Source organism: Amphiura filiformis, unplaced genomic scaffold (genome assembly GCF_039555335.1).
Source record: "Amphiura filiformis unplaced genomic scaffold, Afil_fr2py scaffold_51, whole genome shotgun sequence".
Taxonomy (NCBI): domain Eukaryota; kingdom Metazoa; phylum Echinodermata; class Ophiuroidea; order Amphilepidida; family Amphiuridae; genus Amphiura; species Amphiura filiformis.
The window spans coordinates 363102-386198 of record NW_027305515.1 but is presented as its reverse complement, the minus strand read 5'-3'; the positions used below and the strand labels follow the sequence as shown (position 1 = coordinate 386198).

The 23097-nt window shown below is 37.0% G+C and overlaps 1 protein-coding gene and 1 long non-coding RNA gene across 2 annotated transcripts in view; one reads left to right on the top strand and one right to left on the bottom strand.

Annotated features, from left to right (window-relative positions):
- LOC140144363 (uncharacterized) overlaps positions 1-23097 on the bottom strand; it is a 70391-nt gene that overhangs the window by 33696 nt on the left and 13598 nt on the right. The gene's annotated exons all lie outside the window — the stretch shown is intronic.
- On the top strand, positions 3477-5986 carry LOC140144369 (uncharacterized). Its single transcript, XR_011857873.1, has 3 exons — positions 3477-3576; positions 4856-4992; positions 5511-5986. It is a non-coding gene; the product is annotated as an uncharacterized lncRNA (long non-coding RNA).

The window sequence follows — 23097 nt, the reverse complement described above, 5'->3', positions numbered from 1 at the left end:
TTTGAGATACATCTATATGCTGTGAAGATGGACACCCATATTCGCTTAGAATGTAAGCTATTGCATTTACAAGATAGGGAACCAACTCTGTGCGGGGGACTATAAAATAATTATTTTGAAGTTATAATTTATCATTGGTTAATAAACTGGCTGTCAGAATTCAGGAAGTTTCTGGTTTGCACTAAATCCTACTGAACCAGCCAGTAACCACTTCTGACTAAAATAAATAAACAAAACAACAAAATTGTATGATATTTGACTATATGGGCTTTGTGAAAGGAAATAATTTAACATTCTGTAAATTCCCTGATTATTTGTATATTATGTCAGCTAATTGTTCTGAATACAAATTTCAGAATTTGATTAATATCTTTTTTGTATTCAAAGTCATACAGTGCATATCAAGAATTTTTGAATGAATGAACACCCACATTATACTCCTGGTAAACCAACCCCTCCGTCATGAGAATTAGTGCATAAAATTGACTGACTGAGTGTGTGATTTGGTTTCAGTTGTCATATAAAAGTCTTTTCACTTTTACCCGGGCCCAACGTGCAGGATTTTTTGGGGGAATACAGATTTTGAAAAAGTGGACCTTTTTTCCCAGCAATTTTGTGAAAAGTGGACCGTCACAAAATTCTGACTTAAAAATATTTTGTCCAAAAACTTAAAAAGCATAAAAACCTGATTCTTTTTTGCTCGCTATCCTCGCGAACTTTTTAATTAATACTTTTGCAATATTTTGGGGTGTGTGGCTGTACCTTGTTATTTATTTTGTTGCTGACTAAAATTTGTATGACTTGTTTTAGTCAACAGTGGGTGTTATTCACAAAAAACATGGACAAACAACAAACAAACAAATATTTTTTCGCGCAGGATAGTATTATGACTTTGGATTTGTCCATGGAAACTACCATTGGTTTCCTCATTCCTCATAATGAGTAGGGGAGATTGGGGTTAGTTGAAACATTTTTCACAAAATCGTCTTTTTAAAGCAAACCGATTACTTTCAAGAAACACTAACCATATCAGTATAAACATATACATACATGCTACAAATACAGCCTTATACTTTATTGGACCTGCTTATGATTATTCATATAATCCAATTTGAAAATTTGAAAAAAAGTGTTTCAACTAACCCCACCCCTGGGGTAAGTTGAAACATAGGGTGGGGTTAGTTGAAACACGGCTTGTTAAAATTTCAAAATAATTATTATTGTGTTGTTAGGGTTATACTTCCCTTGAAGGCACCCTTTAACATACAATCAGTGTGAAAAAATGAATAAATAAATATGTGGGAGTGCGGGTCAATACTTTGGACACAAGGTGACGAGTGTCACCATGGACCAAAATATGAGAAGCCTCAAATATTATAAAATGTACTTTCTGTGTGCACTTTTTGCTTGTATTATTGCTTTTTAACCATATTAAAGCAATATTGAAGAAATGGTAAACATGTTACAAATTTTTAAAAAGTCAAATTTTTAACCATATTTTTCTATGTGATTTTCATGTGTCAACTAACCCCACCTCAAAAGTTTCAACTAACCCCGATGCCTATTTTTACTTTTCAAAGTTTATTACACAAAATAAGAAATACAATAAAACTTTTATTTAACATTATTCTGGGACTTACTACTAGTGCTTATGATACTCAAAAAATGATTCCCTGGATCTTCAAACAACATGGAGATAACGCATCTTTTCTGAGGGGTATAAAAATTAGTCAGTAAGTCAAAAAACAGATATTCCTTTCCCAAGCCAACACTGGTGGGGCATCAGTGTTGTTGCTAATTTGGTGGATGACCCTTACTAATACCTATTACTAGGTGCCAATATTTTACCAAATTAATTTTTGTGTCAGAAAAAAATACAATGTTTCAACTTACCCCGCGTTCCAACTAACCCCAATCTCCCCTACCGTAAGAAAATTGATTATAACCGCTGGCACCGAGGTAAACCACAGAGACCCAGTTTAATTTTGCTCATAAGCCTTAATGTGTGTTTTTTTTTTATAGTGAGTATACATCTACATGTAGTTACAGTCAGTGAAGATACATAATAAAAAGTATTATGTGCACATTTTTTTCATGATACAAATTTTCACACTTGTTTGCATAGATGAAACTTTCAAACAAACACAAATATTGTTTTTTGCATGTAGCTTCATAAACATGTAAAATGGCATATTTAAAAACAAAGGCAGAAAGGTTAATGATCATGTGCAAAGAATCAAGATTTAGGCCTAGATGTATTATCTACAAAAAAACAAATATACACCTAATCACCCACATTCATGGAATAGAGGAAGCGATGACAAATGATGATACAATGTTTAATATTTGATAATCTGTTAAATTTACTTTGGGATATTTCCCAACAAGTACTGAAGTATATAAAGAATCAAAGCAATGTATTGAACATGAGTTACTTATATTTAGTCACTACTGCTCCTATTGTAGAGTATTTCATTTTTCCCTTTTCTGTAGTGACATTTAACTGAAATGCCCTTTATGAAGATTTTTTGTTTAGTCATAACCCAGAGTCAAAGCAGATCAGCTAAAACTTGACGTTCCTTGAGTTAGTAATTACTTATTTATAATTTTCATGAAGATGCAAAAATTGTTTCAAATCAGTTCAGTTACATCTGGGCAGTCACTACAACCAGAACAAAATTAAGTGAGTAGCAACATTTTCTAGTATTTAGTATTTTGATACAATTTTTTATTTCATATAATTATTATTTTTATATTACTATTTACAAAGTAATGTATGAAGTAAAAAAAGTTAATTTTATACAATGCAGTATTTAAGTACACTACAAGATTCCTGGCGACGGTGTACCTCTGCTGCACTGGTACTTTGTAGGTACTACTGCTGCTACTACCGAGTACCCCATCCGTGGTAGCCGACGTTGGTACTACACCAAAGTACCAGCGCCGGCCACCATACTGTAGATACTCCCGTAGTTGAGTACCTATGTCGGTACTCCACCATGCGTCACCTCCGAGTCAACTGCGATTGTACCGAGTAGGTGACTTATAGGCACACCATAGTGTGGGTACTTCTAATAGTCCTTCCATGGAAGTACCTGCACAGTAGCCGCACCTACTGTGTACCCATGTGTCACCTACTGTTTACCTCATGTGTCACCTACTGTGTACCCCATGTGTGAAGTAGCAATGAAGGTACCCTTGTCGTGTTTTTGCATTCCTAATCGAATCGCCCAGCGATCACCGTGATGCGCGTACTCCCTCATATTTGGCCGTGACGACGAGTTACGAAGAAACATCATCATTTTCTCAGTTTTAAACCAAAAAAGTCAAAATTTCCTGATGTTTATGTCTTCAAATGTTGTGCATGTAAAGATTTGCTGACTTAGATCATATTGGGCACACAGTAACTCTTGAATTGTAAAAGATTTTGAAAGAAAGGTTCGCCAAATCACCGTAGATAACACACGCAATTTTCCTGGACTGTACGTGATGTGGGTTGCATACTCCGTGATTTTCCGTTGGTGTTTTTGGCATTTTTCGTCACAGTATAACCACTTCAGTTGTCTCGAATGTTCGGTAAGTAACTGAAGCCGATAACTTAAGTAAGCTTTATTCTCAATTCATCACCAGTTTGATATTAAAAAACGTGCTAATTAATATTATTTATAATACCATGAATACGTGGTGCTTTGTTACTGTTAAACTGTATGTTGACAGATGTAAAATGCACATTATTGCCAGGCTAGCCTAGCCTACAAACATGATAAAAAAACTTTAAAAGCATACTCATACTGTCACTGTGATTCGAGTCATCCCCGGGGAGTATTCTCTGTTCAGTGACAGTTTAAATGTGTATTAGGCGTAATTAAATATCTGGACATGCTAGACTAAATTAAATATAAAAAAATGAGTGAGAGGCCTATCTATGCGGATTTGTCGCCCTAAAAAAGGGGACACGCCTGTGTTAATTAACATTAGCATGTGTTCCTCACGGACCAACCTGGGTAAACAAACAAACAAACAGGCCGGAGTGCCCATCTCTCTTTCAAGGACAAGGTGATTGGGGCAGACTCCTTCCTTCATGTAATGTTGCTGGGGGGAGGGTCAAAGTTTTAGGCCACTGTATGTGTGCCACCTTGTCCGTGCCCCTCACTACAGTGCCACCGTGGCCCTAGCAGGGCGATTAAAGACAATGCGAGACACAAATGATATATGTGTGCGGATTGGACATATACGATGCAAGCATAAGAAATTGTGCAAAAAAATGAATATGATCGGGGCAAACTGAGAGGCCGTTATTAAATCTACTAAAACTTCAGTTCAGAATATAAATAAACAAGTCATACTAGTCTGGCAAACAGGTGATACAGTATAAACATAGCCTACGATCTGTGCCTAACTTAGGCTAGGACTAGTCTAAAAGGGTCACCTTTTGTATGATTTCTAGGCTATTACAGCAATTTTGGTTCACAATAGGCCTGTCAGTGACAATCAATGTGTGTGTAGTCTGGATCAAAGAAGATACACCTTGTGTAGAGGGCACAATGCCTAGGGCAGCTAGGCTTGCACAGATTAGGCTTCGAATAGGAAGTTGAGGCCGGGCTTACTATTTTAGTCAAATGACATGTCATTAAAAGATTGAAGGGTAAAAAACACTGAGGCCTAGGCTAATTGATAAATAATAGGGCGGGCTATTATATAAGGCTTAGGCCTATCTTAAATTTTTAAAGACTATTCAGGTCACGGGTCAGGTCAGTATTAAATTCTGAAAAGTTAGGCCTACTATCGGCTTGGCTAATAAAATAACAACATACCGGTACAAATCATGTTTCTTGTACTTTCCTCATTCAATTAGGTCGGTGCCTTGAAGTGAACTGTTGCAGCAACTTAGCCACATGATAGTTGTGAGGAGAATGTGTCGATGCAACTAACGTCTCACGTCTACAGAGTTTAGTCCAGAACGAACAGATTGTGTTCCATATAAAAGACCTGGTATGTGTAAGTTTTTTGATTTTAAGGCACATGCTAATATTTTGATTTCATGATGTGGTAGTGGTACAATCATAATTTCACTAAAAGACAATGATCCCTGCCATGTGACAAGGCACTAAACGATAATGTTCCACGTGACATGCCGAAATGACTTTTCCACTACTTTTGATGTGTGTATGTAGGGTCGCCATAAAACTAAATTTGTATTTACAATAAAACTCAAAATCTCTTGAATGTCCCTTTAATAATAATAAACAAACAAGTGCCCTTGGAATGCACAATTTACTAAAAGATGATTATGATCTCATGTGACTATATGAAAACGATCTTTCCTGAAAATCTTTAGAATCATAAAACTCAGCATCTCTGAATGTCCCATTAATGAAATAGTAATACAAATACTGAATCAAACAAACATCTTTAAACAGTCTTTGTGCACTTTCCATTTTAGACTTGTTTTAGTTTTTAGTATTAAAATGTCTTGTCTAAACTTGTCTTTAATTATGTTCCTTTTTCAGATGAAAATTTGCACATTGCACAGGAAGGAACTGGCCTATACAGCAACAAGCTAAAGACCAGAGAATAGGATGGATGATCGTCCCTACATGAAATATCTTCATTTGGCAATTGGATATTGTACCACAGTGAAACTGACCTATAGGGCACAGTTGCACAATATCAAGACATCAAGAACCCAACCCATCAGCTTTAATATCATACCTCAAAGAATAAGAAAAACTTTGGTGACAACAATGCATCTTGGTCAGAAAAGAATTAAAGGTTAAACAGGCGTCAAATTTCATATCTTGTTAAAAACCACACCAAAGTATTCCTCTGATCATAATGAATCTGAAAAAGTATTGTTTGATCTATAAAACACTATGTTCTCTATTTTAATATAAACAAAAATTTCAAGGGTCACATTTTTGGCTCCATGGGGATAAAATTTCAAACACTCTTTAAGATTTTCCTAAACAGTTACTCTAATTGTATGGTTTTTGATACCAATTCATATAATGAATAGTTTGCACCATCTAAGATGTTTTAGGATTACATGATGACATGATGAATACTTTGTAGGGCTTTTAACTTTTTTCTGAGTAAGGTGTGTTTTTTCTACCAACGTTTTTCTGATCCCTTAAAGTCTTAAAGAACTAAATTGCAAGCTCCAACGACAAATATCGCACAATGTTTGAAATTCATGCATCATTTATCTACAAATGTTGTAGGGAAACCATGACTGATAAAAAATTAAATTTAATGAAAAGAGTCATTGAAATATAAAGATGAATATTCAGACCAGGGTCTTACTTAAATGGTGGTGTTCCTCAAGGCAATGTCATTGGTCCTGATTCATTCCACTGATGCCTCGGATAAGTATGTGGTTGATTTGACTGTTGGTGAGAACAGAGCCTATGATGGCACCAGCACAATACAAGCCCCAGTCTATGATGTTATGTACACTTTGACTGATAAAAACAAATGGAGGCTGTCAGGTGTTGTTCAAGTCGTAGTTTCCAATCTATAGGCTTTGATTTGTTTGGGCTCCCAATATTAGCATTTATCTGACATTCCCATTTGAGAATAATTTCTTATTATCTTGTTTTATCTTTATATGTTAAAATGTTTTTACATATTTCTAGTGTGCAATTAAACATGTTTTTCAGTAGTGTAAAAATCATGTAGGCTAATTCAGCCACTCGGCTGCAATATGAACCAATACATAATATTGAAATTATTATACTTAGTTCTCTGGGTTGATGAGATGTACACATTTTAATCTTTACCCAGAGCAGCCAGTGCACAGAGCAGCGGCGCACATCGTTGAAAAAACCCCACCTATAGCAAACAACTATAATCTGTATACCTTCCTCGAGTCAGTAATTTAGGTATTGCTTTTTATTGTATCTCTAAAGGTAATGATGAGAAGTATACAAAAGTATAAATTTTCAGAAAGGAAATGATGCAAGGAATCCAACTAGCATAACAGATTCCTGAAAAATTAATAGTTTTTGAGAAATTCTCAAAATTTTATTTCACTTTACTGACTCGAGGAAGGTATATGGACTATAGTACATCTGGTCGGAGTTGAACCGGCAACCTTCGTAATACTAGCATGATGCCTAACCAACTGAGCCACAGAGGCATGTTGCAGAATAGTTAGAGCGTCATTATAGTATTATGAAGGTCGCCGGTTCGAACCAGACCAAATGCACTATTTTTTCAACACTTATGTGTGCTGCCTGCTCTGAGTAAGGCTAAGGGCCTGTGCAATAATTATGAGCCCTGGGGAGCAAGAATTTTGGTTGGGAAGCTAAAAAGTGCGCAAGTAATTTTTGGCAGAAAGGGTCCCGGACAAACGATTTTAGTTTAGACACACATTCATGAGGAACGCACTAAAAGGCTTAGGAAAACAGTACGCGCACGGAAACGTTATAAAAGATTTCTTTTGAAACTTTTGCACTATTGATGCGATCAAGCAAAGTCAGTCGGAAGTCTGCAACATTAAATTTTCAGTTTTGTATACGATAGTAAAAAGCATTCTATACAAAGCTGAATTTTGCAGAACACCCCATTGAAATTGAACATGCAGTTCCAAAGATATGACCAATTTAAGAGTTTCCAAAACAATAGGAAACAAAAGGAAATAGTTGCTTTGTTTGGCTATATCTCAAAATCAATATTGCCGACTTCCGACTGATTTTGCTTGATCGCATCACAAATGGTTTAGCTTATCATGGTCGGTAGGCATCATCAGAATGATGTTTGTTGATCCTTCTGATGTTGTCTACAACCATGATAGGCAAAACGGTCAATAATGAGTAAATGTTTTGGTTTTGTTCAAAAGAAATCTTTTATGTTTAACAACAAATCTGATGAATCTACTTAGTGACGTACGGAAATATTTTTCTGTTCACCGCGCTCCCATTATGTATCTAGACCATAAAATTTTAAGGTTTGCAAATCGGGATTCCCAAAATTTGGCATATATATATGGGGGGGCAAATATATTTTGGCCGGTCAATGGAAGGGGGGGGAGCAATTTTTGGCATGCCCATTTTACCTCCGGGGGCTCAATTACATGACAAAATGAGCCAAAATCATGGAAATTTCTGGTCATTTTAATATTTAATTCATGTGTATATATCCTTTGTTCGTAATACTGTGGGGCTGGAGAATCTGGCACTTACCCGTCAAAATAATGACTGACCCCTTTATAGGCGATGATAAAAACCCCATGTTCTACGGGCGGAAGGCCGTTGCAAACATATTCTAAAAATATTCAGCCAAAATGAGTAAAATTTAGCCCAAAAACGGCTGATTTTACATGCTTTTAGCCAAATTAAAAAAAAAAAATTCTCCAAAACGCAAATTCTGGGTCGGACGCCCAGGCCCGTAGAACGGGGTTCCTTTTTCGTCGCCGCACGGAAGATTGAACAAAAAAAATCAACATCCAGGAAAACTTATAAGGACCCCCTCTCCCACTGACTGTCGGTCTGTAAAATGTATAGTAGGCATAGACCCCATTAGGCCTACACCAAATTAATGAGTATAGAGGCCGAGATGCCACTTTTCAGGTTTTAGCCAGGTTTTAGTGAGTCCAAGTCCCGCTTTTTTATTCATTTTCAGCCCGTTTTGGGGCTTTGTGGCCTGCATTCACATGCTTTTTCAGGTTTTTCTCACCAGTTTCAGGTTTTTTTGAGTGAAACTGAGTGGCATCTTTGAGTGAAACTGGAGTATAATTCTGGCCCGGTTTTTAATACTCGAACAATTGTGAGAATATTTTCAATGTTACACTAGCCACAAATCAAGGTGAAACTTTGTGTTTACTTGGCCAATTTGCAGTTTTTACAATATTTTAAAGCCCCCAAATCAATGTGTTTGTTTATACTAGGCTAAAAAGGAAAAAAAAATAAGATTCACAGCAATTCTGGTGATACGAATATACCCGGCGGAGTGCAAATTTACAAGGGGCCCATATTGAAAAATGATCCATCCCCATCAGTCATCCAAAATGATGTTTGCCATATTGAACTGTCTTTCTGGTAACAAACCAGTAAATATACACCCAGAGACACCTAAAGACACTTGCAAGAGTGTTGCAAGTCCGTCACGTCATAGGCCGTCAAAAAACATTTTGAAGGCCTATGGCGTCGTGGAGAATTCTAAATTTTAGAAAGTGAAATTGCATCCTTATTTGTAAACTTGACGTCGAATGTTCTATTTAGTATTTGTTGAGTGGTTGTTTCTTTTGCCTCTGCCGATATAGCTGTATTCCGTGTTTTGGATTGAAAAAAGATTTTTTTAAATTTCTGACCCTGACTCGAATTCGTGTGAACCTTCGCAAGCCAAGGGTGCAGACAGGCGGCGGATGACATGATCGAGCCGGCAACTCGTGAAACCGCCCGGCCGTATGGCATTTTCCATATACTCGGTTAGTTTTGTGGGGTTCATTATCGAGCCCCAACGGTTTTAGCTTGTATTTATATTATTTATCAACATAGGCCTATTTGTTTGTGATATTTCAAGCGTTTTAAAATTTCAAAATAATCCCATTCAATTACACGGTTGACGATGAAAATTTACTGAATTTAGGGAATGCACGTCATACACCACCTGGGTGCAGAATAAAAAATTCGACGCTTCCATTTTTGGAAGGTATTCGATCCTTGATTTTGTTGCGGTCGGATGTTATATCAAGCACAAATATATTAAACACAAAATTTTAAATGATTTTACCACCAAACCTCAGTACATAGATGAACTCCTGGATGGGGCAGCTTTAATTAGCATGAGGCCGCATTGATATGTAAATAGCGTATTGTTATTTAAATTTGCGCCCAGACGTATTGAGGGCGACAGTCATGTTATCCAGGGAGGGCGAAGTTAGCGCGAGCGGTAATTCCTCGCTTTGCACCACTGAGGTCCCGGTTCAAGCCCGGCGCGCCCAAGGACTCATGTGTAATTTATCCCGATTCCATGCTCGCTCTCGCAGGTTTTCTCCGGGATCTCCGGTTTCCTCCTGTATCGCAAAAATCGGTGATTAGTTGTTTGGTTATCAAAACTTCCTTCACCCAATGGAATTTGGGGAGCTGCACAGAAAATTGGTGGATGTTACAATCTAAATGCGGATAGGTGTGCGCCGTTCGGCAGCAACCTAGTTGATGCGATCTGATTGTGATGATTCATCATTGCAGCGAAATTACAGCGCTTTGAGTCCTCTAAGATCTGGAGAAAGGCGCTTTATAAATCCAAAATTTATTTATTATTTATATCCAGACGGAGAATGGCTGCATATGCCGGGCATGTCAATTTGCTGAGTGAAGGCTGATAATCACCTTTCTGTATAGGTAATAAGCTAGTATATTTCGTCATTTTCGTGTACCAGTTGGTTATAACAAAAAATTAGTATCATATTAAATATATTAAATGTATAAACTTTGAAATTTACATGAATTTGAAGATCAGAGCTCCGAAATGTAGCTAAGTCAGGTGATGTGAAATTCTGCTGCGTGACCCCCTCTGCGTGGTAGAATTATATTCATAAAACATTGAATTTAACAGATATCATGGGTAGCCAACCACGATTTATCAGCATTTAAAATATTGGTTAAGTAACAAAGATAAATAATAAAGAGTACAAATGGCAATTAACTAGTAAACAAGCCTGAAATCTTAAAATGTTGCCACGTGATTTCCGAACACATGATATGTTAACATGTGACCACTATTCAGATTTACCGTAAATATTTGGAGTATGCTTGCACATCATGCACATACACTGTGCATTTCTTTACTTCCGTATAAAATCAATAATTCATGCTGGGAGCCAAGTAACATTGTCTGCTCAGAGCAGATTGGTATTTTATTTTACTTGAGAGCATAATAGAAATACATAAAACGAATAAGGCGCCATGATGGAAGGTCAGGTCGGTATCAAAGGTTATTATAACTTAAATACTACTTGTATTTCCCACCTTGCCTCTGTCACATGTTTCCTTCATATTATTGACAGCAAGTCCTAATTTTGACTTTGCTATTGCAAAATGTCATTTCATATCAAATTAGTAGACTTTCTTTGAAAAAACATATCACTGGTGCCTGATGGGAATACCCGTCCGCCATTTCATTAAACTGGATCGTTTTCGCCTGTTTTGTGCCCAGATGTATTGGGGCGCGCTATACTCTCATTGAACAGGCAAAGTTCGCAAAACTAACAACGTTGTTATTTGCCAAACTCAATTAACATGATCCAAGGGTCGAACATGAATTATTCATAACGAGCTATAACGGATCGATAACTGGCCTCACTTTCTAGCTAGTAAACCAGCTGAATTTTTCATAGATTTTGCGTTGCTAATAGAACAACCGTGAATTTAGTGTCACCCCCTTGCTCAGTATTTAAAAAAGTCTCAAATCGCGGCGATATTGCATTGTGATTTGAGTGACTTAACTTGCAAGTCCACCCGAGGCCGGGGCATATTTTTTTCCAACCATAGTCGTGGGCCGTAATACGCTCAACCCTAAACCTGACACTTAAACCGAACCGTGCGCCCTAACCAACCCTAACCCTTTCCTATGTGTTCTGGGTTGATAATATTTTGCATCCCGTTATGGTTGCAGAAAAAAAAAAAAATAAAGCGTCCGGGACATTCTCCTCCGCCGACGGCCTCCCCATGTCTTGAAATCAAATGTAAACACAATGTCAGAGCGCACATGGATGTCAAAGGTCAAGCTTATGTGCGGGGTTTCTGTGCCCTTGAATCTTCTTCAGTGTTCTTTTTCAGCTCCAATGTTATATTTAAAAATGTTGTTAAAACCCATTCACTGATTGAAAAATAAAAATAAATCTATCTATTTTATAACTGTAATAATTCTGTACATTATAATAAGTTTTTCTATAAACTAATGTGTATTAAATACTGAAATTCAAAAGCAATAAATTATTAAATATCACGCTACTGATAAATATCCGAGTTTGAACTCTTTATTATCATAGTGAAAGACTAAGTTCCATATATCCACATATAAAAAGGAATTTTACTTCTACGATGAGGTTAAAAGGTTGCCCGAACTCATGGGTGACGTCATTGTTTACGGCTGGAGTACCGACGTCGGTACCAGCTGTGGAGTACCTGGCAGGTGAGTACCAGTGTCGGTACTCGGAGTACCTTCAAAGTACCTACGCGACGAGGTATTCGCGAGTTGCAGCCGGCTTGCTGGGCCACAAGGGTCTGGTGGCCGACGTGGGTACTCGAGAGTAGCAGCACTGCTACTCTCATGAGAATCCCGTAGTGTAAGTATAGAACAGGGGTTTTCAAAAGGCCACCTGTGGTCCAGTGCAGGCCCGCCGACCAGTTGTGGTTGGCCCTACAGCTCTGAAGCGTATGTAAACATAGCAAACCAAGGTGTATTTGGCCCTCAAACACAATCTTTAAAATGATTTTGCCCCTCTGACCTGTGAGTGAAAATAATTGAGAGCCCCTGGACCCTGGTATAGAACAACTTCTCCATTTTGGACCAACTTTTGTTTACTTCACATGAACCAAAAAAAGTGGGTAATGGAGAATCCAACGAACGAGGACACAATACACATCAAGGATCAATAAATGATACATGTTACTTTCTACAAGTTAAGCACTTCTGTGGGCCTTGGAACTGGTAATTTTTGGCTATCGAACTTAACCTTCTTCTAATGCCTACATTTGCTGTTTTTGTCCCCCCTCTGCGTACCACCTAGTCTGTATTATACTTGTTTCCCCATGTCAAGTTGGTGTACCTTGCTCTCCTTCTTTCCAAACATGAACCACTTTCTATGATTAATACCAAAAAGGAAACGCATCCCAACCAAAATATTTACTGGGGTTAGGAAAAAAAAACCTAAATTTGATGGGTTAAAGAGTAAGGATGAGGCTGTGTATCAGTTCACCCACCTACAACACACCTACTAATATTTTTCAATGTATGCTGACTCATTAGTATTTAAGAGTATATGACTGGTAAGCCACAAGTTTAAAATTGCTGGACGATCTGATGCTGGATCTGGGGATTTCCCCTACAGAGCTGCATCCAGGAACTCACATGTCACAAATCACATGTACCAGTCTACACACATGTTGAAGCCATTTTGAAACCATACTTCTTTTAACTTTAATAACATTGTAAAAAAAAATTAATATAAACCAAACATAATTTTGTTTAGTATTCTGACATCATATGCATTATTATAAAAAATAGCCAAATAATATAAATTTAGAAGATAAAAAAGCTAATAAAATACATGTTTCAAAATTAAGAGTAATAAATTCATTTATAGCTTTATAAAAATAGGCTATATAGTATCAGAACCATATCCAGGGATGTGAGAGACCTAAGACAAAAAGAGAGGAAAATCACTAAAATACAGCGTAAAATCAGGGTAAAAACGCCGAATATGGGCTAAAAATAAAAGAAAACACATATAAATTTTGGCAATAAAAATATGAACTCTCACACCCCTGAGTATGAAAGGAATTTACATAATACCGCTGCCAATAGGATATATCACACTAGTTATTTAGCTGCCAACAATAATGGTACCAATATGACTACCCTGTAACAGCTCCTCATTTTACACTTGGGTGGAGTGGGCAATTTGTCTTTTTTTTTTCAAAATGAAAGAGACAGCAACTGCCCCCTTCCTCCCTCAACCACACACAACCAATAAATATGCCAGATTATTTTAGTCTATGGACAGACTATAATTATAAAGGATTCCCTGGCACAGTTACCTACAAGGAAGTAGTATCATGAGTATCCTCTTGTTTGTTTTGGTTGTGAAGCATTATGTAAGGTTCAAAAGTTGTAGATAATGTTTATGTAATACTATACATTGTACCAGCTAAACCTACCAATGTGTATACATGCTGTTAAAGTGGAAATTTTCGCACCTTTTATTTTCGCACTTCAAGCTGCTACCGTGAAAATAACAATGCATGAATATATTCATTAAGTGTATAGGTCAATGTAAGGGAACTTAGAATCGCAAATTTTAAAAACAAACAAGGAAACAGTTCAAAGTTGGTTAAATGTGAAAAATTAATTGTGTGAAAATTTCCACTTTTACAGTATTATGTCCCTTTAAGTTTCACATTAGCAGGAAACTTTGTGTTATTTCCCCCTAAAAATTTTCAATGATATTTTTAAAATAATTAATACTATTTTAAATATATTGAACACATAAACCATCAAAATGATACAAAAAGAATATAATCATAATAAAATAAATTCCAATGTTTCATTTATCAGAATATAAACACATTTCACAATAGATCTAATAGAATATTCTTATTTTGATTTCTTTTGGACAGTCAGTAGAAGATTGACCAATAAAGTGAAACGATCAACAACATTTGGTGAGTATAAATAATAAAAATAAATATTGTGATTTATACGGGGGAGGGCCGGAGGGAGGATTATCATCCAACAAATGGTGGATCTCATGGCGCTGTTATGGGAAAAACTGGAACTGGATTATAAGTCAGGACAGGATATACGTGTAGGAAGATTTTTAGAATGCAGCAAGAAAGTAGATTAACCCTAAACATGACTGAAACTCACTAAAACTCGCTATGAAAAGCACTGCACAATGCACAAGCATGCATTCCATGTGATGCCATGACGCAATCAGCCCAAGTCATGATATATACCTAGGGAATTGCTGTCCGGGCCAGCGTAACCCCTTGGCTACAGATCTTCTGCGTGGCATGCGAGTGGTCTGAGGCTTGAATCCCAGGGGTACCAAGTGACTTCTTTGTTCGTCTTCTTTCCTTTTTCGTTTTTTTTTCCTTACGATAGCAAAACAAGAGCACCAATGGCGCTGTGGCTCTGTGCTTTTTTGAATGTGAAAGTAATTGCAGTCGAATGTGCAACAGGTGAAATCATATACATTGTATGTGCCAGATCACATGCAATCATACATCTTGCTGGTTGGTAGCTATATCTTATTTGCAGAGCATAATACATCCATCAATAAGTTTCATATCCACATGAGGTTTTAGTAATTTGACCTTGGATGACCCCTGAGTGACCTTGGATGACCCGAAAATGACATTCCAAAAATTTGGCTTGAAATGTTGACTGTACCCACCAAGTTTCATGCCCATGCGAGTTTTTAGTAACTTAACCTCAGATGACCCCTGGGTGACCTTGGATGACCCCGAAATGACCTTCCGAAAATTTGACTCTAAATGTTGACTGTACCCACAAAGTTTCATGCCCATACAACAGTTTTTAGTAATTTGACCTCAGATGACCCCTTGGTGACTTCAGATGACCCCGAAATAACCGTCTGAAAATTTGACTCTACATGTTAAGTGTACCCACCAAGTTTCATGCCCATACAAGTTTTTAGTAATTTGACCTCAGGTGACCTCGGATGACCCCGAAATGACCGTCCGATAATTTGATTCTAAATGTTGACTGTACCCACCAAGTTTCATGCCCATACGACAGTTTTTAGTAATTTGACCTCAGATGACCCCTTGGTGACCTTGGATGACCCCGAAATTACCTTCCGAAACTTTGACTCTAAATGTTGACTGTACCCACCAAGTTTCATGCCCATACGAGTTTTTAGAAATTTGACCCCAGATGACCCTTGTGAGCTCAGATGACCCGAAATAACCGTCCGAAAATTTGACTCATAATGTTAAGTGTATCCATCAAGTTTCATGCTCATACGACAGTTTTAGTAATTTGACCTCGGATGACCCCTAAGTGACCTCGGATGACCCCAAAATGACCGTCAGAAAATTTGACTCTAAATGTTAACTGTACCCACCAAGTTTCATGCCCATACGACAGTTTTTAGTAATTTGACCTTAGATGACCCCTGGATGACCTCGCGTGACCTTCACCCACTAACCAATACAAACTTGTGCTGTCTGGGGTCAAGATGCACCCGCCCACCAAGTTTGAAGAACGTGCGACCCCTAGTCTCCAAGAAAATTTTTTTTGCATATTATGCATAAATTATGCAAATTAGGTAGGTAATTACCATATTTTGCGCTGAAAATCGAATCAGGTCGAGATCCTCTGGTCATGCTACCCCCACCACGTTTCATCATCATAGGTAGGGACCGGCACATCTGAGCGAGGGCGCTATTTATTTTACTTGATAATTAAGCCCTATGTAAATCTGTGCCATTTTGTGCCACTGAAAACACCATTTTTGGAGAAAATGATGAATAAAACCAAAATGAATCGTTTTCAGATGCTCTAGTTTGCATTGACAACAGATTCAATGCTTAAGGAAGCAGAATGCAACATTGACTTCACTTTTGAATATTTTTTTCTGTGAGATATGCCTTGGTGAAAATCACCGTTTTGGTCAAAAAAGGGGTCAGAAAGGGGCATTTTTGGGAAAAAATTATATTTTGACCCAAAATTCATCTTCTGACAAAAGGGAAACATGGTTTGACAAAAACTTTCATCCTTTTCACATAACAATTCCAGTTTACTTATTTGCTGGGAGAAAGCACTTTTTTGTTATCGCTTGGGAAAAATCATTGTTTTTGCCTAAAATGGGCCCAAAATGGCCAAAAAATGGCAAAATTTGACCAAAATTAGCACTAAAATCACATTTTTACCACCTTAAAAATTGAATTTTCATACAAAATTTCACAGACGTGTTGGAAATGATAACATACATAATATTCAACAAAAATTAGATAAAATTACAATGAAAACAAAAAATTGACAAGGGGGCACAAAAATTATCAAGTCCCCCCATGCACTCCTATGGTAAGTCTTATCAGAGAAAATGGCCCAATGTTCCGACAGTAATTTCGTCATAACTTCACTTAGCAATACAGTAGAAGATTGGTTTTGGTGTCAAATTGTTTCTGAGAAGTTCTCTCTTCCAATAAACAATAATTCATGTTAATAGAATTAATTTGAAATGTTTATGCCTGTCCCTATCATAGGGCTTAGCATTCTTACGGATCCCCAGAAACAGCTTCACAAGGCGGATTTCTTCAGATTTCCAACCATTTTGCAGAAGCGTTCCGCATAAATTATGCAACTTAACAACTAAATGCGCATACTTTTCGCCAAAAACTAATCAGGTGATCAGCAGGTGTGTATCATTCCTGTCACAAGGTTTCGTTACCATGCGCCGCTATCAATTTGCGCTGATATTCGCAGATAAATTATGCAAATTAGCTATGTTAATTTGCATATTTTCACCGAAAACATACGACACGGAGCAAACTTGGATACCCTTCCTCCCACCAAGTAGCGCCCCCGTAGGTCTTACGGTTCCCCAGATACAGCTCCGGAGTCCGGACAAACCTTCGGACATCCCACCCCCACACACAGACGGAAATAGTGATTACTAAGTCCCATCCTGAACAAAGTTCAGAAATGAAATTTTATCAACTTGCGCTGATTTTCGCATAAATTATGCAAATTAGCTATGTTAATTTGCATTATTTTTCACCGAAAACATACAATTACGGAGCAAACTTAGATACCCTTCCTCCCACCAAGTAGCGTCCCCGTAGGTCTTACAGTTCCCCAGATACAGCTCCGGACGGACACACGGACATCCACACCCCCGGACAGACAGAAATACTGAGGCGAGACAAAAAATGAAATTTTATAACAAATTTTTGTGACTTGAGATCATTTGCATTTTTTTGTAAACACCAAAACTGTTCTGTCCTGACATGTCTGTTGTGTCATGTGTGTTGAACCCGGTCCAACCGAACAATCGTAAGTTCTGTTCGGATCTGCCTGGATGCTGTACTCCGATTAAGCAGGACTAGCTAACATCACATCAGTGTTTATTTCTGATAGATTTCACTTCATGATTTTTTCTTCAATTTCATCACTTACGAAAGTACAAAAGTAGACAATCTAGTAGTCAGTATAACCTCGGAGCAGTTCGTGTGACACCTACGTACATGGAATAGTAGTACATGGCTTCCGAATTTGGAACTTCACATGTTCAACTTGTCATGCCGGTCGAGTCCCGCGTTTACAACTAAAATCAAACCACTTCTAGATTAAGTCCATCGCTGAATCGCTGAATTTTACAAATAACTTAAATAAACATCTTTATATTTAATAAAAAAAATATTATGGTATGCTCGTAAATGCTTTGGAATGACATTTACCAGAAGCTCATGAGCTCAGAATGGTAAACAAACTAGCGTATTTTCACCTCGATTATGCACCGTAGCTCTCTGTGGTTGAGTTTGCAAGGTCAGTGGGTCAGTGAACTTAGTCTCCTATGCAGCCAGTTTGGTTACGCTCCCTCCACAAAAATGTTTGTGTGGAAGGGCGGAACCAAACTGGCTGCTGTGGAGACTACTGCAAGAATCGATCAATCACACAAAACTGTTTGCTGATTGGTTCAGAAATGGTGATGTCATCAATCAAGAAAAACTAATCGATTTATTGGTTCAAAATAGCCTCATAGAAAAAGTACGAAGTTTGTTGAGCATCGCAGCTTATCGGTAAAAAACGTGACCTTTAACAAAAAAAATCGGCACAGTGCTTTCGTACTGCACTTGCGCAAGCCAAATAGTCCCCAGAAAAGTCATTTGTTCAGATTTATTCGGGATTTATTCAAGATTCAGACATGTTCTTGACTATTTTTTGACATTCCTTACCTATCTCTTTATTTAAATTATAAAGAAATAGTGAAGAAAAGTTAAGAAGTAGTCAAATAATTTCTGATCTGAACTAAATCTTAAGAAATGTACCTCCATTGGTTTCCGTCTGTATTACGCATCTTAAATTATACAGACCAGAATAATCTCTAGCACACACAGGAACCAAGATATAACTCGATTATCGTGACTATTTTGGTCTTTTTTACCCCAAAAAATAATACTTTTATCGCCTGAATTTCAATAAAATCTGGAGTGCAATCGATTCAAAAATAACTTAGCCAAACTTAGAAAGCGAAACTTAAGTCTTCATATCAGTCATTAAATGATCCTTAGCATAAAACCAACAGCGATTGTGGCCTGAAAATGAATGCTAGTTAGTTGCATGACAAAGGCACTGATAAGCTCCGCTCAGAGCCAAAAACCATGGGTTGCCAGGTTAGGGTTAAGGTAGTATGAACGGCTACGGTGTCATGCTCAGATTTGCTTGAAAATGATACAGAATGTGGAGATGGGTGAGAAAAACTCACCTGTCCATTTTTAATTTTTTCCAAAAAAGCGTTTTTGACTTATGTAATTTTTGGTGATTGGAAAACCCCATAGACTTTGCACACGGCATGTTTTTGGCATGTTGCCAAGTTCTTCAAATCAGCTTAATTTTTGAAAACAAGTAATTTTTTTAAATGTGATTTTCACTCCTTTATACCCACTGCATAAATCTGGTTTTTAATTTATTTTATTGCAAAAATGCTACTTAATAATTGACAGCAATTTTTTCCAAGATATTGGCCTTAACGCGGCTGTGTACTCTAGCCATTGTTTCTTTCTCAAAATTGAGGTTTTATGATATGTTTGTACCTTGTTATGTTTTTTATAAATACAAGGAATGAAAATCCAGATTTGTAAACTCCAACTGCAATATTTTAAGGATTTTATTTCACTATTCCACTCGTGTTTGAAATTGAAAAGGAAAGAAAATCTTTGTTGTACCAGCAAGGTACACGCAGCGTTAACAACTCATCGCGTTGCGTGTCGCGCAATTTGTTAACGCACAAACGCTGACGATACTGCTGACGACACGCTGACGCTTATCTACATGCGTGGCGCATCTGATGGAAACACCACGGAAGCACTGATTTCACAAAAACCTAGTGGTCAAATGGCTCCGTTTTAGCTGATAAAATGTGGGTTTTTTCAAGTTCTTTCCCCAATTTAAATATCAAGTTATGAATGGATTTCGCTCAAACTTCTCAAGGGGCTGTGGATTTACCCGATGTTCACGTAATATAAGTTTCAAAAACGAACACTGTCGCATTCTCCTGTGAGATTCGATGAAAGTGCAAAATGTGACCACTTTAAACTTCAACGGCCATTATTTCAATGTTCATTTTCTCGGTAAAATGACGATTTAGGTACACGATAACTCAATAAATACAGCATCTATAGGTAAGCAAATATGATCATCGTAAAAAGCATGATCGACTCAAGAAACGGTTTTCTCATTTTTTATATTTTGGTCTATTTCCGATTTTGGGCATCATTTTGTGCAAATAGGCGTTTTTGAATTTTAAAAGTTCATTTTGATGCCTTATATGGTCAATATCTCAAAAAACAAGGCCAATATCAAAAAATAAAAAACCGTTTTGGAATGGAGCCTCAAGATTGAGCTAAAAACAAAATAAAATATTTTGGAAAGAGTGTTTTTTGTTATGATGTACCTAACAAATATTGCCAAAAACTCACTTTTTTGTGATTTTCTTCAAAATTGTTGTTTTTACCCCAAATCTGTATTTGTATTAAGATTTATTGATGTCTTGCCTTCATAAAAATGTATACTTTTATATGTTTTTGTGAATAATTACAAAGTTATTGCACTTTTACTACATGCATGTCTGAGAGTACACAGCCACCTTAACAAAGGAGATATAAAATGGTAATGTTAGTACTTTTTTCAATTTTCTTGACTTTTTCTAGAAACACTAAATTACCTAAATTCTAGAATTTTTTTGGAGCTAACTATAGGTCCAATTTCAACAAACAAGGTGTCATATGAAAGGTAATCAAATTTGGAACATTCTCTCGCCAGCTTTTTTTAATTAAGTGTTTCTATTTTAAGTTATAGGTGTTTCTAAATTTCCCTAAAATCAAAAATTTAAAAATTAATTTTCTAAAAAATTAAACACTTTATCCCAAAAAGCTGGCGAGAGAATTTAGATATTAAGCTTATACACCATCCCTGAAAGTTTGGAAACCATAGCACACTCCATGTAGGCAAAAAAAATTATAATGTGGAAAAATTTAGGTAATTTTCAAAAAATAAAGAAATACATAAGAAATAGTAAAATGTGGATAAAATTCTAAAAATAGGTGGAGTGAAGACTTATCTTTAGTTTGTTCTAAGTTTTAAATTAATACACAATTCCAATTTGCTATTGTGGCTATTTTGCTGCAAGGTTGATTAGCCGTTCATACTACCTTAAGTTAAAATGCATGCAGCTGTACCATTGCAATTTGCCAAGGTGTCCAGTTGTAAATTTTAGTCACTAAAATATCATCTATATTCATTGATAGGGATAAACTTGGAATGTTGCATCTGTCAAAACTTACAAGGCCTGTGATTGGTTAGTTGTGTGTGATGAGGGAGGTATTAATCTAGGGCCTTCATCGGAAAAAAGGAATCCCAGAAAATGGTGGACAATATGTCTGTACTTTTACAAGCCAAAAACAACTTTTCTTGGCATTGCTGACATGGTGCCGTCAGGAAAGAAAGTTTCTTGTTATTAAAACATATGTCATAAGATGATTTGTATGTTTGAAGGTGAAAAACTAACTATAGGACATACAATGTAACTGCATTCTGAAATTTCAATCATCAAAATAAATTGTAAACAAATTCTCAAGAGTTTCATTGACAGGTGATCATATGATGTCAAATGTAGTATTCTGAATTTATCTTTGCCGATGACTATAAATGCACTCAGTAATACTTTTGAAATGCAATGCATACATTTTTACATGAATTCTACCTTACCAGTGTTCGAATTAAGAAAAAATAAATGTTTGTCCCATGGACAACCAGGTTACAATTTCTGGTTGTCAGTCTAAGTTTTTGGTTGTCCGTACTTGGAACAAGTTTTTGCTATTAATATACTTGAATATCAGTGTATAGGTACGTGGTTATACTTATGTGATATGTTAATGTTCTACCCACGCCGGAGATGCCGCCGATGAGCAACGCAATTACAAGCCACAGACAAGAGATAAACTTTATATCACATTCGACAACAACATAGTTCATATTTTATGTCACGCTTTCCATTGAATTAATTACTGGCTTGGTTTTGAAACATTGTACTCTGGCAATCGCGAATGTGAGAATTTCCCCACAACCACGAGTGTACAAGTACAAAGGCGAGTTTTGGCTACAGATTTATGGTTGTCTGGCGGACAACCAAATCAGTATTTTTGGTTGTCCGGCAACTTTTTTAGTTGTCCCGGGCGAACGGACAACCAAAATTTCGAACGCTGTACCTTACATTTTGAATTATACCTTTGTGTGTTTTTTTGCTTCTTGATTGATTTCTATTCTGATCTCTGTAAGTCTTGTCCACCTACCCCTGCTGTAAATATCGAAATACTAGCCATCTTGCAGACAGCAGTGTTGGAGGACTCGGGACTCGGACTCGGACTCGAGTCCTTTTTTCAAGGACTCGGACTCGGACTTGGACTCGGGAGCTAAGGACTTGGACTCGGACTCGGACTCGGACCCCAAGGACTCGGGGACTCGGCTCCGAGTCCTCCTCGAGTCCGGCAAAATAGGGTCTTTTTAGCATGCTTAGGTCTTTTATTTTCATACATTGTAAACTTCCTCTTATGCTTGATCAATGATCACATCACTTGGTTAATTTAAGAAATTTTGCATGCAAAATAAATTCAGTTTGTAAATAAAAGTACAACCAAAAAGTAAGATTGCTTTCAGTTATATCTTTAATGAATTTTAATCATAATCGTTTGTCATGACTGCTTTGTTAGACGCAAGTCTAGAATGTACATGCGGTGTCGAACTTTGGGAACTAATAACTGATTTGGGGGCAAAATAGGGGCTTGATGAACTGAAATTCCAACATTTTTGTGGAGGTCTGTGAACTAAAATTGGGCGAAATTATAGGCTTTGGAGCTAACAAATTCAAAATGTTTCCAAATTTGAGCTAAAGAGCTACAATTTTCAGAGTGTTAGGCTCAATGAACTGGAGCATGATGCAAATGTGGGTCTTAATCTAAAATTATGAGCATTAGAGGAAGGTAAAATTAGGGGGTAAGAATTTTTTGGCCGATCGAAAGGGAGGGTGGAATTTTTGGCACATATGGGGCACATTTCAAATAAAACGCTTATAGAAAACAGTACGGGAACCCTTACATTTATGCAAATTTCCCTGCTCGCAACATA